Source organism: Electrona antarctica, assembly GCF_951216825.1.
Source record: "Electrona antarctica genome assembly, chromosome: 16".
NCBI lineage: Eukaryota > Metazoa > Chordata > Actinopteri > Myctophiformes > Myctophidae > Electrona > Electrona antarctica.
This window is the reverse complement of record NC_136797.1, coordinates 18,548,242-18,554,241: the sequence shown is the minus strand read 5'-3', so window position 1 is coordinate 18,554,241 and position 6,000 is coordinate 18,548,242. Positions and strand designations below refer to the sequence as shown.

The following is a 6,000-nucleotide window of genomic DNA, read 5'->3' as shown; positions in this document are numbered from 1 at the left end:
TCCGTCTGTTACCAGCTAATCTCCGGCACCGTTAACCCGGTCGATGCCAAACTTTGCACACACACTCCCTGGATGCCAACGATGAACCTCTGCCCCGCATTTTCCAGAGCGGCCTGTTATAGCGCCACCATGTGGCAGCTTTTCACATCTTTTACCTAAAACTGCACCGATCTGCGTGAAACGTTGCATGCACACTCCCTAGAGACCAAGGACAAACCTTTGACCTGCATTACCCGGCTATAATTGGCTTTCACAGTTTGCAAGATTGCCCCGTTTTGAACAAAAGCCTCAAATCATGAACGCAGCATGCAATTTACGTGAAATCTTTCACACATTTTCTTACTAGGCTGAGGAATATATCCCACCCTTTTCACATTGGCCTGTTATAGCGCCACCAACAGCTTGATTTTTGCAAAACACATTTTTGGAACAAAATGCCTCAAATCATCCAATTGCCATCAAAGGCAAACATGTTTATATTACTCCTAAACATTTTGCCAAACATCTCACACAGTCCTATCCTCCTGGTGGAGACCTGTGCCCAGAAGGGCACTTTTTCTAGTTCTGTCTGTTCTGTTCTATGCCTTATGACAGGGGTATTCAACTGGCGGCCCGCGAGCCAAATGCGGCCCGCTGAGCGCCCCCTAGTAGTAAAAAAAATAATAATCTTTTTTTTAAGAGAGCTTATGAAAGGTAATCATACAGGTATGATGTGTGCGATATAAAGTGCTAGATTTTCATAATGACAGTAATCCTAAATTATATTCTATCATATTCAAGGGCTTTTGGAGAGAAATTAGACAGACGCCTGCAGTCTGTGTGTGTTTGTATTTTCAGCTAGTGCTCGTTGACGCTTGTTCTGTCAAATAGGTCTATTCTAAGGTATAGCATACATATACTTGTATATCACCCTGTGCTCATACTGTGCACACATGTATTAGCCTACATAAATCTTTGTGTTTGAACACAAAATGCATTTGTGGAACCCAAATATTTCGCCTTTGTGCGCACGCTGTGCGGTCCCCCACACACACAATCATTCTACAGTTGTGGCCCCCGACCTAATCTAGTTGAATACCCCTGCCTTATGAGATCCTGAGTGTTCAATTAACTCTGATCGAGTACAAATGCAGTGGTGGAAAGTAACTAAGTACCTAAGTTACTTAAGTAAAATCTTTAATATATTCTTACGTCTACTCCACTACATCTCGTATGCAAATATTGTACTTTTACTTCACTAAATGTATGTTGGTAGACCCGAAACCCCGTTGATCTCAGGATACATCACTGAGGATACATCCCAGATGCATCCATGCGATGTATTTTTTAGTTATAGTTATTCTATTTATAGTGACTCATAGGAATAGACTATGTGACAACCAGGTATAGTCTGGTGACCACCAGAGAGACAGGTGACAGCCAGAATGTAGACGGCACCCGGGTGAGCAGTATGGGTTAGCGCCCCAGCATGTGTCCTCCGTGAGGAGGAAGCCCAACAACCCTCGGTGAGGCCTTTAGGAGGGCCATGCAAGCAGCAAGTGGAGCCGCAGCACCATTGCCCTGTGGAACCATTGCCCACCACTCCTGAATGAAGTGTCTGGTGCTGGGACTCTGGTGCAACGCACAGGTCCTGGGCCTGGTGAGAGCAGGAGTGGACCTGGTGAGACGTAGGAGGGGCCCGGACAGGAGACAACCCACAGAGCCTAGTCCTTCCATGCGCCAGAAGTGTACCTCCCACCCTGGCAGAGTAGTTCTGGAGTAGTTCCAACGGATTGTGTGGCCCTGGTTTTGCCCTAGTGGGACTGATCACTGCGTTCGCAATCACTGCGTTCGCAATTACATACATTAATCACTTCAACCCTATGTAAATTTCAGTCATTTGAAAATAGCCCATCTACAAGCTCATAATGCATCTCAATGCTTGTAGATCTGCTATTTTCAAATGATTTGTATACATTATACTTTTCCTTTTGGTACTTTAAGTACATTTTGATGCCAAATTGTCAATACTTTTGTACTTTTACTCAAGTACATTTACTTTAAAAAAAAACGTTTTCCACCACTGTACAAATGTAACCAAATGCACCTCCTTTTAAAAATCACACGGAAATAATAATAAATCCAATAAAAATAAACGAGAATGGGAGGCAGAGATATACAGTATGTGAGAGTTTCCTTCAGAATTCTTTATAAGCACCAAGATGTCTGTAAAAGAGAAGAGCATAACATCTGACACAGAATATAACTCCCCCGACCGCTGCTATTTAATTCACATACTGTAAGTGATTTAAAACCTGGGGTTCAAACGATTCCATCTGCAGAAATTACATTAGGGCTTCTCAAAGTGACACCAAGAAGCAGGCATAATTACAGTTACAATCAGCTACTGATAATGAGAAATTGGTCTGGATTACCAAGGGATAAAATGCTGGGAATCGAGAGGAACATAAAAGAAGAGGGATACAGCAAGACATTTAACAAAATGAATTTAAGATTGTGCAAATGTGGCCCCTCCATCAACTCCAACTCCCTTCATGACGTTTTAATTTTCACAATGAAATGAAAGCATAAGCTTTGTATGCCTTCAAAATCTCAATTTACTCCATTTAACTTTTCATGTGTCATAAATAAAAAAAATAGGCAAAGATCTTAAAGCTTAAATTGCATCACAATGCGATGCGCTATGAGCTTGTCTATTGGTTATTTTCAATTTTTCAGTCCTACTGGATTCAATCTCTCAAACAATAACCTTTGGAACCGAACCAGTCGATGCAAACCTGCCCATTCCCCTGAGACAGCAGTTCTCACAGTCCACAGTCTGCAGCATTTGACACAGTCAACCACCTCCATTCTGACCTTATTATCCCAAAACCTTGTCTCTAGTGGTTCTCCTCCTGCCTGTCTGGTCAAACCTTCCAAGGTGTTTGGACAGGTTCATTTTCATCGCCCTCTCATGGACCACTCCTTTGTCTCCTCTGCTCTCTAGATCCCATAGCTCTGTCATCTCTGCTCACAAGCTCTCCTATCACTGTTATGAAACTGCTCACATCCCATCACTGTTATGAAACTGCTCACATCCTATCACTGTTATGAAACTGCTCACATCTTTAATATATTCTTACGTCTACTCCACTACATCTCATATGCAAATATTGTACTTTTACTCCACTACATTTATGTGAAAACTTGAGTTACTATTGTATTGTATGATGTTGGTAGACCCGAAACCCCGTTGATCTCAGGATACATCACTGAGGATACGTCCCAGATGCATCCATGCGATGTATTTTTTAGTTATAGATACTTTGATTATTATTACATACATTAACCACTTCAACCCTATGTACATTTCGGTCATTTGAAAATAGCCCAACTACAAGCTCATAATGCATCTCAATGCTTGTAGATCTGCTATTTTCAAATGATTTGTATACATTATACTTTTGGTACTTTAAGTACATTTTGATGCCAAATTGCCAATACTTTTGTACTTTTACTTAAAAAAATGCACCATCCCATCACTGTTATGAAACTGCTCACATCCTATCACTGTTATGAAACTGCTCACATCCTATCACTGTTATGAAACTGCTCACATCCTATCACTGTTATGAAACTGCTCACATCCTATCACTGTTATGAAACTGCTCACATCCGATTCTAAACACTGGTGTCGACCTACAAGGGCATGTAGGGCATTTCCCCAGGGACCTTAGGTTGCATAGATTCATGTAATCTTTTGGATATATAAGTGAAGTTCTTATAGAAGGTACAAATGAGGTTCCAAATGAGACAGAGCCATAGTGTCATATTGTTTATCAATACTCAGTGTCCTACCTGGAAGCACTTGGAGGAGCCTGTCTGGTCTTTGACCTCAACCTTGACTACATGTGACCATGGCCTTTTTCTTGTGTTCCTCCTCCTTTCCGTCTTGCTCTGCACATCTGGAGGTGGGCGAGGAAGAGGAGGTGTGGTGCTCTTTGCCCCTCTTTGATCTCCTTGTTTCTCTTTGAAGGCATTTTGATTCTGGAGGTATACAGATGGTGCAGAATATAACAGGGGGGCTCAAAGAGATAGTATGACCCCTTGCACCTGCGAGAGAGAGAGAGAGAGAGAGAGAGAGAGAGAGAGAGAGAGAGAGAGAGAGAGAGAGAGAGAGAGATGGCCATTTTAATGCCAGGCCCATTTGTTCGCAAGCACACACTCAATGTATTGACTGATGAAACCCAATCACAGCACTTGTTTTACAGCAAGGGCAATGGAGACTGCCAATTGGCCATCAACATAATGCTGGTTGGGAGTGTGCATGGTTGTGTGGGGTAGAGTTTCTAAGTTTCTAATAACCCTCCTCTGCTTCAGGGTTTGCCAGTCTCTCTACCTCAGTATACCCCTATAGATTCTGAGCGCTGTAGGTATGTGTCTATAGCAAGTCTTCCATAATACGCAATAGAATAATGTAATAACAGTGGTGGAATGTGACTAAAGTTCATGTACTCAAGTACTGTACTTGAGTACAGGTGTGGGGTATTTGTACTTTACAATGGTCGCACGGCGATACATAATGAAACCTTGTGAAACGGGACATTCTGCATAATGAGTACTTTTACTTGTGGTACTTCAAGTATATTTTGATGCCAATACTTTTGTACATTTACTCAGCAAGGCTTTTGCACACCTACAAGCGACAGGTGTGTATAGGAGAAGGACAACCAAGTGCCCGACGTCATGCAAAAGAAGAAACACTCGCACGCTGCAGTCTTCAAATGGAGTGAAAATGTTTAATAGGGAACCAGCAACGTTTTGGGCTATACGGCCTTCATCAGGCTATCTTTACTCAAGTAAAATTCGATTACAGGACTTTTACTCGTACAAAGTATTTCTATATTGCAGTACTAGTATTGATACTTTTACTTAAAGAATGTGAGTACTTCCCAGTCCCACCACTGTATAATGATTATGTTGTGCTCATAATTGTCGTGCTCTATAAACAACATCTCGCTTTCATGCTTGTGTGTGTGTTGAGGGACAGGTGGAGTCAAGCTTCCCCGTGCAGGCCCTCTCTCCCCTAGAGTCATAATTACCTTCCAAATAAACCCAACCTACAACACCTTTCTATCAAAAAACACAAACACAAACTGTCTCAGTAGTTACTAATTAAAACACTGTGCGGGTTACACAACATAATGCAGCCTTCTGCCTTTCCAAAATAAAACATAGAAAATAAATCTAAAAACATAATTGGCCCGTGGCCACTATCAACTACATTAGTGTCGCTAATTACCCCCGTGTGCGCGTCTGTCTTTTAACCCATTCTGTGCGGGAACCCCTTTTGATGTTTTAAGCATTATGTTATACTTTAGCTATTGAAAAATAGTAGATCTACAAGTTCATAGCGCGGCACTCTGTAGGTCTGCTATTTTATGAAAAATCGTGAAAATGTGCCTGAAATCTTTGAATATATATTCCTTCAGAGTTTCAGTTTTTAACTCAAATCTTTGCTTCTGGGGAGGTCCCTGGAACCACATATTTTCAGATGGGGGGGGGTCGGCGGCATATTACATATCATTTTTGGGGTCCTTGACATGAAATATTGAGAACCACTGATAAGAGAAACATGAGAAATTTCAAAAACACACAAATTTCGACGCCAGGCCTAAATGGGTTAAAATTTCATTGGCCTTCCGGTGCATTCACATGGCAGAGTAAGGCTTTAATCACTCAACTCTGAGCTTATTGTTATCCACGTGCAATCAAAACGGCTCTTGGTCAGGGACAAAGATACACATTCACTTTTAATAACAGGGAGCAGAGAGCAAACAATTAAAATCCAAGAGTGAAGAAAACATAGATTGTGCTTTAAAATGAATTCAAAGTTTTGGATGGCCAAAATACTGCCAGTCGATTGTGTTACCTGTATATCTCAAAGAGTAGAACACAGCATGGATAATTCAAAGCCAAGAAAGAAGGAATAGGCTATATTTTTTTAGTTGCTGTAAAATA

General features: G+C 41.4%; 1 long non-coding RNA gene across 1 annotated transcript in view; it reads right to left on the bottom strand.

The window, feature by feature from the left end:
* Nucleotides 1-3,156: 3,156 nt before the first annotated feature.
* Nucleotides 3,157-6,000, bottom strand: part of LOC306939615 — a 40,295-nt gene continuing 37,451 nt past the window's right edge. The window contains exon 4 of the long non-coding RNA XR_013791891.1: nucleotides 3,157-4,092. This is a non-coding gene — a long non-coding RNA (uncharacterized lncRNA). The remainder of the gene's footprint in view (nucleotides 4,093-6,000) is intronic.